Raw genomic sequence first — 7,500 nt, forward strand, 5'->3', positions numbered from 1 at the left:
GTTATCTGAAACCCAATGTAGATGAAGTTGCATAAGTAGTCTTGATGAGAGCTCTGCAATGGCTTACGGTCACACTACCCTGAGAACGCCCGATCTCGTCTGATTTCGGAAGCTAAGCAGGGTTTGGCCTGGTTAGTACTTGGATGGGAGTCCACCTGGGAATACCAGGTGCTGTAAGCTTTTCCCCTCTTGCTTCCATTACCATGGTCTTGTTATACATTACTAGTTTGTTATCTGAAACCCAACATAGATGAAGTTGCATAAGTAGTCTTGATGAGAGCTGTGCAATGGCTTACGGTCACACTACCCTGAGAACTCCCGATCTCGTCTGATCTCGGAAGCTAAGCAGGGTTTGGCCTGGTTAGTACTTGGATGGGAGACCACCTGGGAATACCAGGTGCTGTAAGATTTTCCCCTCTTGCTTCCATTACCATGGTCTTGTTATACATTACTAGTTTGTTATCTGAAACCCAACATAGATGAAGTTGCATAAGTAGTCTTGATGAGAGCTCTGCAATGGCTTACGGTCACACTACCCTGAGAACGCCCGATCTCGTCTGATCTCGGAAGCTAAGCAGGGTTTGGCCTGGTTAGTACTTGGATGGGAGACCACCTGGGAACACCAGGTGCTGTAAGCTTTTCCGCTCTTGCTTCCATTACCATGGTCTTGTTATACATTACTAGTTTGTTATCTGAAACCCAACATAGATGAAGTTGCATAAGTAGTCTTGATGAGAGCTCTGGAATGGCTTACGGTCACACTACCCTGAGAACGCCCGATCTCGTCTGATCTCGGAAGCTAAGCAGGGTTTGGCCTGGTTAGTACTTGGATGGGAGACCACCTGGGAATACCAGGTGCTGTAAGCTTTTCCCCTCTTGCTTCCATTACCATGGTCTTGTTATACATTACTAGTTTGTTATCTGAAACCCAACATAGATGAAGTTGCATAAGTAGTCTTGATGAGAGCTCTGCAATGGCTTACGGTCACACTACCCTGAGAACGCCCGATCTCGTCTGATCTCGGAAGCTAAGCAGGGTTTGGCCTGGTTAGTACTTGGATGGGAGACCTCCTGGGAATACCAGATGCTGTAAGCTTTTCCCCTCTTGCTTCCATTACCATGGTCTTGTTATACATTACTAGTTTGTTATCTGAAACCCAACATAGATGAAGTTGCATAAGTAGTCTTGATGAGAGCTCTGCAATGGCTTACGGTCACACTACCCTGAGAACGCCCGATCTCGTCTGATCTCGGAAGCTAAGCAGGGTTTGGCCTGGTTAGTACTTGGATGGGAGACCACCTGGGAATACCAGGTGCTGTAAGCTTTTCCCCTCTTGCTTCCATTACCATGGTCTTGTTATACATTACTAGTTTGTTATCTGAAACCCAACATAGATGAAGTTGCATAAGTAGTATTGATGAGAGCTCTGCAATGGCTTACGGTCACACTACCCTGAGAACGCCCGATCTCGTCTGATCTCGGAAGCTAAGCAGGGTTTGGCCTGGTTAGTACTTGGATGGGAGACCACCTGGGAATACCAGGTGCTGTAAGCTTTTCCCCTCTTGCTTCCATTACCATGGTCTTGTTATACATTACTAGTTTGTTATCTGAAACCCAACATAGATGAAGTTGCATAAGTAGTCTTGATGAGAGCTCTGCAATGGCTTACGGTCACACTACCCTGAGAACGCCCGATCTCGTCTGATCTCGGAAGCTAAGCAGGGTTTGGCCTGGTTAGTACTTGCATGGGAGACCACCTGGGAATACCAGGTGCTGTAAGCTTTTCCCCTCTTGCTTCCATTACCATGGTCTTGTTATACATTACTAGTTTGTTATCTGAAACCCAACATAGATGAAGTTGCATAAGTAGTCTTGATGAGAGCTCTGCAATGGCTTACGGTCACACTACCCTGAGAACGCCCGATCTCGTCTGATCTCGGAAGCTAAGCAGGGTTTGGCCTGGTTAGTACTTGGATGGGAGACCACCTGGGAATACCAGGTGCTGTAAGCTTTTCCCCTCTTGCTTCCATTACCATGGTCTTGTTATACATTACTAGTTTGTTATCTGAAACCCAACATAGATGAAGTTGCATAAGTAGTCTTGATGAGAGCTCTGCAATGGCTTACGGTCACACTACCCTGAGAACGTCTGATCTCGGAAGCTAAGCAGCGTTTGGCCTGGTTAGTACTTGGATGGGAGACCACCTGGGAAAACCAGGTGCTGTAAGCTTTTCCCCTCTTGCTTCCATTACCATGGTCTTGTTATACATTACTAGTTTGTTATCTGAAACCCAACATAGATGAAGTTGCATAAGTAGTCTTGATGAGAGCTCTGCCAAGGCTTACGGTCACACTACCCTGAGAATGCCCGATCTCGTCTGATCTCGGAAGGTAAGCAGGGTTTGGCCTGGTTAGTACTTGGATGGGAGACCACCTGGGAATACCAGGTGCTGTAAGCTTTTCCCCTCTAGCTTCCATTACCATGGTCTTGTTATACATTACTAGTTTGTTATCTGAAACCCAACATAGATGAAGTTGCATAAGTAGTCTTGATGAGAGCTCTGCAATGGCTTACGGTCACACTACCCTGAGAACGCCCGATCTCGTCTGATCTCGGAAGCTAAGCAGGGTTTGGCCTGGTTAGTACTTGGATGGGAGACCACCTGGGAATACCAGGTGCTGTAAGCTTTTCCCCTCTTGCTTCCATTACCATGGTCTTGTTATACATTACTAGTTTGTTATCTGAAACCCAACATAGATGAAGTTGCATAAGTAGTCTTGATGAGAGCTCTGCAATGGCTTACGGTCACACTACCCTGAGAACTCCCGATCTCGTCTGATCTCGGAAGCTAAGCAGGGTTTGGCCTGGTTAGTACTTGGATGGGAGACCACCTGGGAATACCAGGTGCTGTAAGATTTTCCCCTCTTGCTTCCATTACCATGGTCTTGTTATACATTACTAGTTTGTTATCTGAAACCCAACATAGATGAAGTTGCATAAGTAGCCTTGATGAGAGCTCTGCAATGGCTTACGGTCACACTACCCTGAGAACGCCCGATCTCGTCTGATCTCGGAAGCTAAGCAGGGTTTGGCCTGGTTAGTACTTGGATGGGAGACCACCTGGGAACACCAGGTGCTGTAAGCTTTTCCGCTCTTGTTTCCATTACCATGGTCTTGTTATACATTACTAGTTTGTTATCTGAAACCCAACATAGATGAAGTTGCATAAGTAGTCTTGATGAGAGCTCTGCAATGGCTTACGGTCACACTACCCTGAGAACGCCCGATCTCGTCTGATCTCGGAAGCTAAGCAGGGTTTGGCCTGGTTAGTACTTGGATGGGAGACCACCTGGGAATACCAGGTGCTGTAAGCTTTTCCCCTCTAGCTTCCATTACCATGGTCTTGTTATACATTACTAGTTTGTTATCTGAAACCCAACATAGATGAAGTTGCATAAGTAGTCTTGATGAGAGCTCTGCAATGGCTTACGGTCACACTACCCTGAGAACGCCCGATCTCGTCTGATCTCGGAAGCTAAGCAGGGTTTGGCCTGGTTAGTACTTGGATGGGAGACCACCTGGGAATACCAGGTGCTGTAAGCTTTTCCCCTCTTGCTTCCATTACCATGGTCTTGTTATACATTACTAGTTTGTTATCTGAAACCCAACATAGATGAAGTTGCATAAGTAGTCTTGATGAGAGCTCTGCAATGGCTTACGGTCACACTACCCTGAGAACTCCCGATCTCGTCTGATCTCGGAAGCTAAGCAGGGTTTGGCCTGGTTAGTACTTGGATGGGAGACCACCTGGGAATACCAGGTGCTGTAAGATTTTCCCCTCTTGCTTCCATTACCATGGTCTTGTTATACATTACTAGTTTGTTATCTGAAACCCAACATAGATGAAGTTGCATAAGTAGTCTTGATGAGAGCTCTGCAATGGCTTACGGTCACACTACCCTGAGAACGCCCGATCTCGTCTGATCTCGGAAGCTAAGCAGGGTTTGGCCTGGTTAGTACTTGGATGGGAGACCACCTGGGAACACCAGGTGCTGTAAGCTTTTCCGCTCTTGTTTCCATTACCATGGTCTTGTTATACATTACTAGTTTGTTATCTGAAACCCAACATAGATGAAGTTGCATAAGTAGTCTTGATGAGAGCTCTGCAATGGCTTACGGTCACACTACCCTGAGAACGCCCGATCTCGTCTGATCTCGGAAGCTAAGCAGGGTTTGGCCTGGTTCGTACTTGGATGGGAGACCACCTGGGAACACCAGGTGCTGTAAGCTTTTCCCCTCTTGCTTCCATTACCATGGTCTTGTTATACATTACTAGTTTGTTATCTGAAACCCAACATAGATGAAGTTGCATAAGTAGTCTTGATGAGAGCTCTGCAATGGCTTACGGTCACACTACCCTGAGAACGCCCGATCTCGTCTGATCTCGGAAGCTAAGCAGGGTTTGGCCTGGTTAGTACTTGGATGGGAGACCACCTGGGAATACCAGGTGCTGTAAGCTTTTCCCCTCTTGCTTCCATTACCATGGTCTTGTTATACATTACTAGTTTGTTATCTGAAACCCAACATAGATGAAGTTGCATAAGTAGTCTTGATGAGAGCTCTGCAATGGCTTACGGTCACACTACCCTGAGAACGCCCGATCTCGTCTGATCTCGGAAGCTAAGCAGGGTTTGGCCTGGTTAGTACTTGGATGGGAGACCACCTGGGAATACCAGGTGCTGTAAGCTTTTCCCCTCTTGCTTCCATTACCATGGTCTTGTTATACATTACTAGTTTGTTATCTGAAACCCAACATAGATGAAGTTGCATAAGTAGTCTTGATGAGAGCTCTGCAATGGCTTACGGTCACACTACCCTGAGAACGCCCGATCTCGTCTGATCTCGGAAGCTAAGCAGGGTTTGGCCTGGTTCGTACTTGGATGGGAGACCACCTGGGAACACCAGGTGCTGTAAGCTTTTCCCCTCTTGCTTCCATTACCATGGTCTTGTTATACATTACTAGTTTGTTATCTGAAACCCAACATAGATGAAGTTGCATAAGTAGTCTTGATGAGAGCTCTGCAATGGCTTACGGTCACACTACCCTGAGAACGCCCGATCTCGTCTGATCTCGGAAGCTAAGCAGGGTTTGGCCTGGTTAGTACTTGGATGGGAGAACACCTGGGAATACCAGGTGCTGTAAGCTTTTCCCCTCTTGCTTCCATTACCATGGTCTTGTTATACATTACTAGTTTGTTATCTGAAACCCAACATAGATGAAGTTGCATAAGTAGTCTTGATGAGAGCTCTGCAATGGCTTACGGTCACACTACCCTGAGAACGCCCGATCTCGTCTGATCTCGGAAGCTAAGCAGGGTTTGGCCTGGTTAGTACTTGGATGGGAGACCACCTGGGAATACCAGGTGCTGTAAGCTTTTCCCCTCTTGCTTCCATTACCATGGTCTTGTTATACATTACTAGTTTGTTATCTGAAACCCAACATAGATGAAGTTGCATAAGTAGTCTTGATGAGAGCTCTGCAATGGCTTACGGTCACACTACCCTGAGAACGCCCGATCTCGTCTGATCTCGGAAGCTAAGCAGGGTTTGGCCTGGTTAGTACTTGGATGGGAGACCACCTGGGAATACCAGGTGCTGTAAGCTTTTCCCCTCTTGCTTCCATTACCATGGTCTTGTTATACATTACTAGTTTGTTATCTGAAACCCAACATAGATGAAGTTGCATAAGTAGTCTTGATGAGAGCTCTGCAATGGCTTACGGTCACACTACCCTGAGAACGCCCGATCTCGTCTGATCTCGGAAGCTAAGCAGGGTTTGGCCTGGTTAGTACTTGGATGGGAGACCACCTGGGAATACCAGGTGCTGTAAGCTTTTCCCCTCTTGCTTCCATTACCATGGTCTTGTTATACATTACTAGTTTGTTATCTGAAACCCAACATAGATGAAGTTGCATAAGTAGTCTTGATGAGAGCTCTGCAGTGGCTCACGGTCACACTACCCTGAGAACGCCCGATCTCGTCTGATCTCGGAAGCTAAGCAGGGTTTGGCCTGGTTAGTACTTGGATGGGAGACCACCTGGGAATACCAGGTGCTGTAAGCTTTTCCCCTCTTGCTTCCATTACCATGGTCTTGTTATACATTACTAGTTTGTTATCTGAAACCCAACATAGATGAAGTTGCATAAGTAGTCTTGATGAGAGCTCTGCAATGGCTTACGGTAACACTACCCTGAGAACGCCCGATCTCGTCTGATCTCGGAAGCTAAGCAGGGTTTGGACTGGTTCGTACTTGGATGGGAGACCACCTGGGAACACCAGGTGCTGTAAGCTTTTCCCCTCTTGCTTCCATTACCATGGTCTTGTTATACATTACTAGTTTGTTATCTTAAACCCAACATAGATGAAGTTGCATAAGTAGTCTTGATGAGAGCTCTGCAATGGCTTACGGTCACACTACCCTGAGAACGCCCGATCTCGTCTGATCTCGGAAGCTAAGCAGGGTTTGGCCTGGTTAGTACTTGGATGGGAGACCACCTGGGAATACCAGGTGCTGTAAGCTTTTCCCCTCTTGCTTCCATTACCATGGTCTTGTTATACATTACTAGTTTGTTATCTGAAACCCAACATAGATGAAGTTGCATAAGTAGTCTTGATGAGAGCTCTGCAATGGCTTACGGTCACACTACCCTGAGAACGCCCGATCTCGTCTGATCTCGGAAGCTAAGCAGGGTTTGGCCTGGTTAGTACTTGGATGGGAGACCACCTGGGAATACCAGGTGCTGTAAGCTTTTCCCCTCTTGCTTCCATTACCATGGTCTTGTTATACATTACTAGTTTGTTATCTGAAACCCAACATAGATGAAGTTGCATAAGTAGTCTTGATGAGAGCTCTGCAATGGCTTACGGTCACACTACCCTGAGAACGCCCGATCTCGTCTGATCTCGGAAGCTAAGCAGGGTTTGGCCTGGTTAGTACTTGGATGGGAGACCACCTGGGAATACCAGGTGCTGTAAGCTTTTCCCCTCTTGCTTCCATTACCATGGTCTTGTTATACATTACTAGTTTGTTATCTGAAACCCAACATAGATGAAGTTGCATAAGTAGTCTTGATGAGAGCTCTGCAATGGCTTACGGTCACACTACCCTGAGAACGCCCGATCTCGTCTGATCTCGGAAGCTAAGCAGGGTTTGGCCTGGTTAGTACTTGGATGGGAGACCACCTGGGAATACCAGGTGCTGTAAGCTTTTCCCCTCTTGCTTCCATTACCATGGTCTTGTTATACATTACTAGTTTGTTATCTGAAACCCAACATAGATGAAGTTGCATAAGTAGTCTTGATGAGAGCTCTGCAATGGCTTACGGTCACACTACCCTGAGAACGCCCTATCTCGTCTGATCTCGGAAGCTAAGCAGGGTTTGGCCTGGTTAGTACTTGGATGGGAGACCACCTGGGAATACCAGGTGCTGTAAGCTTT

The 7,500-nt window shown here is 46.7% G+C and overlaps 31 non-coding genes and 2 pseudogenes across 31 annotated transcripts; all 33 read left to right on the forward strand.

Moving 5' to 3' along the window:
- The first annotated feature begins 61 nt into the window (after nt 1-61).
- Nucleotides 62-180, forward strand: LOC125792358 (5S ribosomal RNA). The gene has a single exon (XR_007432090.1). It is a non-coding gene; the product is annotated as a 5S ribosomal RNA (ribosomal RNA).
- A 110-nt stretch (nt 181-290) lies between these two features.
- On the forward strand, nt 291-409 carry LOC125792037 (5S ribosomal RNA). The gene has a single exon (XR_007431769.1). It is a non-coding gene; the product is annotated as a 5S ribosomal RNA (ribosomal RNA).
- A 110-nt stretch (nt 410-519) lies between these two features.
- Nucleotides 520-638, forward strand: LOC125791658 (5S ribosomal RNA). The gene has a single exon (XR_007431389.1). It is a non-coding gene; the product is annotated as a 5S ribosomal RNA (ribosomal RNA).
- A 110-nt stretch (nt 639-748) lies between these two features.
- On the forward strand, nt 749-867 carry LOC125791400 (5S ribosomal RNA). Its single transcript, XR_007431126.1, has one exon. It is a non-coding gene; the product is annotated as a 5S ribosomal RNA (ribosomal RNA).
- Nucleotides 868-977: 110 nt separating this feature from the next.
- On the forward strand, nt 978-1,096 carry LOC125792228 (5S ribosomal RNA). Its single transcript, XR_007431960.1, has one exon. It is a non-coding gene; the product is annotated as a 5S ribosomal RNA (ribosomal RNA).
- A 110-nt stretch (nt 1,097-1,206) lies between these two features.
- Nucleotides 1,207-1,325, forward strand: LOC125791401 (5S ribosomal RNA). Its single transcript, XR_007431127.1, has one exon. It is a non-coding gene; the product is annotated as a 5S ribosomal RNA (ribosomal RNA).
- A 110-nt stretch (nt 1,326-1,435) lies between these two features.
- On the forward strand, nt 1,436-1,554 carry LOC125791402 (5S ribosomal RNA). The gene has a single exon (XR_007431128.1). It is a non-coding gene; the product is annotated as a 5S ribosomal RNA (ribosomal RNA).
- Nucleotides 1,555-1,664: 110 nt separating this feature from the next.
- LOC125791884 (5S ribosomal RNA) lies at nt 1,665-1,783 on the forward strand. Its single transcript, XR_007431616.1, has one exon. It is a non-coding gene; the product is annotated as a 5S ribosomal RNA (ribosomal RNA).
- A 110-nt stretch (nt 1,784-1,893) lies between these two features.
- On the forward strand, nt 1,894-2,012 carry LOC125791403 (5S ribosomal RNA). The gene has a single exon (XR_007431129.1). It is a non-coding gene; the product is annotated as a 5S ribosomal RNA (ribosomal RNA).
- Nucleotides 2,013-2,122: 110 nt separating this feature from the next.
- Nucleotides 2,123-2,231, forward strand: LOC125792797 (5S ribosomal RNA; annotated as a pseudogene).
- Nucleotides 2,232-2,341: 110 nt separating this feature from the next.
- On the forward strand, nt 2,342-2,460 carry LOC125792129 (5S ribosomal RNA). The gene has a single exon (XR_007431861.1). It is a non-coding gene; the product is annotated as a 5S ribosomal RNA (ribosomal RNA).
- Nucleotides 2,461-2,570: 110 nt separating this feature from the next.
- Nucleotides 2,571-2,689, forward strand: LOC125791404 (5S ribosomal RNA). Its single transcript, XR_007431130.1, has one exon. It is a non-coding gene; the product is annotated as a 5S ribosomal RNA (ribosomal RNA).
- A 110-nt stretch (nt 2,690-2,799) lies between these two features.
- On the forward strand, nt 2,800-2,918 carry LOC125792038 (5S ribosomal RNA). Its single transcript, XR_007431770.1, has one exon. It is a non-coding gene; the product is annotated as a 5S ribosomal RNA (ribosomal RNA).
- Nucleotides 2,919-3,028: 110 nt separating this feature from the next.
- Nucleotides 3,029-3,147, forward strand: LOC125791659 (5S ribosomal RNA). Its single transcript, XR_007431390.1, has one exon. It is a non-coding gene; the product is annotated as a 5S ribosomal RNA (ribosomal RNA).
- A 110-nt stretch (nt 3,148-3,257) lies between these two features.
- LOC125791405 (5S ribosomal RNA) lies at nt 3,258-3,376 on the forward strand. The gene has a single exon (XR_007431131.1). It is a non-coding gene; the product is annotated as a 5S ribosomal RNA (ribosomal RNA).
- Nucleotides 3,377-3,486: 110 nt separating this feature from the next.
- On the forward strand, nt 3,487-3,605 carry LOC125791406 (5S ribosomal RNA). The gene has a single exon (XR_007431132.1). It is a non-coding gene; the product is annotated as a 5S ribosomal RNA (ribosomal RNA).
- A 110-nt stretch (nt 3,606-3,715) lies between these two features.
- LOC125792039 (5S ribosomal RNA) lies at nt 3,716-3,834 on the forward strand. The gene has a single exon (XR_007431771.1). It is a non-coding gene; the product is annotated as a 5S ribosomal RNA (ribosomal RNA).
- Nucleotides 3,835-3,944: 110 nt separating this feature from the next.
- Nucleotides 3,945-4,063, forward strand: LOC125791660 (5S ribosomal RNA). Its single transcript, XR_007431392.1, has one exon. It is a non-coding gene; the product is annotated as a 5S ribosomal RNA (ribosomal RNA).
- A 110-nt stretch (nt 4,064-4,173) lies between these two features.
- Nucleotides 4,174-4,292, forward strand: LOC125792059 (5S ribosomal RNA). The gene has a single exon (XR_007431791.1). It is a non-coding gene; the product is annotated as a 5S ribosomal RNA (ribosomal RNA).
- Nucleotides 4,293-4,402: 110 nt separating this feature from the next.
- On the forward strand, nt 4,403-4,521 carry LOC125791408 (5S ribosomal RNA). The gene has a single exon (XR_007431134.1). It is a non-coding gene; the product is annotated as a 5S ribosomal RNA (ribosomal RNA).
- A 110-nt stretch (nt 4,522-4,631) lies between these two features.
- On the forward strand, nt 4,632-4,750 carry LOC125791409 (5S ribosomal RNA). The gene has a single exon (XR_007431135.1). It is a non-coding gene; the product is annotated as a 5S ribosomal RNA (ribosomal RNA).
- A 110-nt stretch (nt 4,751-4,860) lies between these two features.
- Nucleotides 4,861-4,979, forward strand: LOC125792060 (5S ribosomal RNA). Its single transcript, XR_007431792.1, has one exon. It is a non-coding gene; the product is annotated as a 5S ribosomal RNA (ribosomal RNA).
- A 110-nt stretch (nt 4,980-5,089) lies between these two features.
- LOC125792362 (5S ribosomal RNA) lies at nt 5,090-5,208 on the forward strand. Its single transcript, XR_007432094.1, has one exon. It is a non-coding gene; the product is annotated as a 5S ribosomal RNA (ribosomal RNA).
- A 110-nt stretch (nt 5,209-5,318) lies between these two features.
- LOC125791410 (5S ribosomal RNA) lies at nt 5,319-5,437 on the forward strand. Its single transcript, XR_007431136.1, has one exon. It is a non-coding gene; the product is annotated as a 5S ribosomal RNA (ribosomal RNA).
- A 110-nt stretch (nt 5,438-5,547) lies between these two features.
- Nucleotides 5,548-5,666, forward strand: LOC125791411 (5S ribosomal RNA). The gene has a single exon (XR_007431137.1). It is a non-coding gene; the product is annotated as a 5S ribosomal RNA (ribosomal RNA).
- A 110-nt stretch (nt 5,667-5,776) lies between these two features.
- LOC125791412 (5S ribosomal RNA) lies at nt 5,777-5,895 on the forward strand. The gene has a single exon (XR_007431138.1). It is a non-coding gene; the product is annotated as a 5S ribosomal RNA (ribosomal RNA).
- Nucleotides 5,896-6,005: 110 nt separating this feature from the next.
- LOC125792028 (5S ribosomal RNA) lies at nt 6,006-6,124 on the forward strand. The gene has a single exon (XR_007431760.1). It is a non-coding gene; the product is annotated as a 5S ribosomal RNA (ribosomal RNA).
- A 110-nt stretch (nt 6,125-6,234) lies between these two features.
- On the forward strand, nt 6,235-6,353 carry LOC125792667 (5S ribosomal RNA; annotated as a pseudogene).
- Nucleotides 6,354-6,463: 110 nt separating this feature from the next.
- Nucleotides 6,464-6,582, forward strand: LOC125791414 (5S ribosomal RNA). Its single transcript, XR_007431140.1, has one exon. It is a non-coding gene; the product is annotated as a 5S ribosomal RNA (ribosomal RNA).
- A 110-nt stretch (nt 6,583-6,692) lies between these two features.
- LOC125791415 (5S ribosomal RNA) lies at nt 6,693-6,811 on the forward strand. Its single transcript, XR_007431141.1, has one exon. It is a non-coding gene; the product is annotated as a 5S ribosomal RNA (ribosomal RNA).
- Nucleotides 6,812-6,921: 110 nt separating this feature from the next.
- On the forward strand, nt 6,922-7,040 carry LOC125791416 (5S ribosomal RNA). The gene has a single exon (XR_007431142.1). It is a non-coding gene; the product is annotated as a 5S ribosomal RNA (ribosomal RNA).
- A 110-nt stretch (nt 7,041-7,150) lies between these two features.
- LOC125791417 (5S ribosomal RNA) lies at nt 7,151-7,269 on the forward strand. Its single transcript, XR_007431143.1, has one exon. It is a non-coding gene; the product is annotated as a 5S ribosomal RNA (ribosomal RNA).
- Nucleotides 7,270-7,379: 110 nt separating this feature from the next.
- On the forward strand, nt 7,380-7,498 carry LOC125792442 (5S ribosomal RNA). The gene has a single exon (XR_007432174.1). It is a non-coding gene; the product is annotated as a 5S ribosomal RNA (ribosomal RNA).
- The last annotated feature ends 2 nt before the right edge of the window (nt 7,499-7,500 follow it).

Source organism: Astyanax mexicanus, unplaced genomic scaffold, assembly GCF_023375975.1.
Source record: "Astyanax mexicanus isolate ESR-SI-001 unplaced genomic scaffold, AstMex3_surface scaffold_36, whole genome shotgun sequence".
NCBI lineage: Eukaryota > Metazoa > Chordata > Actinopteri > Characiformes > Acestrorhamphidae > Astyanax > Astyanax mexicanus.